Below are 1,359 nucleotides of genomic sequence, written 5' to 3' on the forward strand. Positions count from 1 at the left end.
GTGGGCTCTTTTTCCAGCCGCTCTGGTGCTCTCCGAGCTTTGTCGTTGAGGATTTCGTCACTGAAAGAAGCATTTTCTAACGCCGACGCGCTGATTTTATTTAAGGTTTACGTTGGTCAACAGCCTCTGACGCTTTACGACTCGAGCTTTTATTGCTTTGAGGGCTTTTCTAACCGATCGAGGATGAACCTCGTCATCCCTGATCTTTTTAAAAAGGAGATTTGAGCATGATAGTTTGTACCTGCCTTAAACAGACGCGATTTAAAGCGGGCGGTGATGCGAGGAGGAGCGAGTCTGTGGTCCGAATGAGGAGGGACATGGAGCAAAAGGAAAAGGACCCTCTTATCTCAAACATCCCGCATGGCCACGCTGGAGCCTTCGGCCTCAGAGGGGTGGGGACAGCCAGGGCCAGCCCAGGACAGCACATCACCCACCCCACCCTCCCTTCCAGTTACTCATCCCCCTGCTCACGCCACACACTGCTACCAGCTAGATTAATAGATTAATTAGATTAAATAGATTAATTCACGAGCAGCTGAGATGTCTCCAAAAACCCCGTCTCTGAAGCTCTGAGATAATTGACCGCACTCCAGGCTAAAACACCAGAGTGGCTTATTTTTGGTTGGGTTTTTTTAAACTATTTTTTATTATTTAGTAAGAGAGCTGTGAGAAAAGGGGCATTATCTCTACAGAGCAGCCACCCAGACCTGTGAAACCTGAGTTTAATTCCCTCCCCAGCCCAGAGGAACTCAAACCTATGTCCAGGAGAGCCGGCCGGTCACCAGACTGCCAAGATGTCGCCACCACCTCTCTTGCCCAGGCAGGGTTCAAGGCACGAGGTGAGGAGGAACCTACCCCAGAAGCTGTCACCCAGCCTGACCCCCCCTAATTACAGCCTTTCTCTTGCCCGTCTGCTCTTCAACGTGGTGAGAAAGTTTCAAGGGGGAGGGTGGAGGTGTCCTCCCGGCAGCTGCCTCACAGCGCAGCCCTCGGGCTGGAAACACGTCGGGTGAAGGAAGGAAGAAGTCTCGTCTCCCAGAGAGGGCTTCCCAGTTACTCAAGAGGGGAAAAAAAGGGCTTCACGGTGGAGAACACGACTGCGCTCTGCCCTTGCTGAGCTCGCCACCAGGACCCCCCGACAGCAGGGTCTCCTGCCAATGGGTGCTTGGGTGGGCACACCAGGGGTGGCACAAAGAGCAAGGACACGAGGCCACACAGCCTGAAAGGGAGACCCAGCGGGACATTGCTGTCACCATCACACGGAGCTGCAGCTCCAGGGCCCCAACGCAAGAAGGACGTGGACCTGCTGGAGTGGGTCCCCAGGAGGCCATGAAGATGCTCTGGGGGCTGGAGCCACTC

The sequence above is a fragment of the Apaloderma vittatum genome, unplaced genomic scaffold, assembly GCF_000703405.1.
Source record: "Apaloderma vittatum isolate BGI_N311 unplaced genomic scaffold, ASM70340v1 scaffold33128, whole genome shotgun sequence".
Classification (NCBI taxonomy): Eukaryota; Metazoa; Chordata; class Aves; order Trogoniformes; family Trogonidae; genus Apaloderma; species Apaloderma vittatum.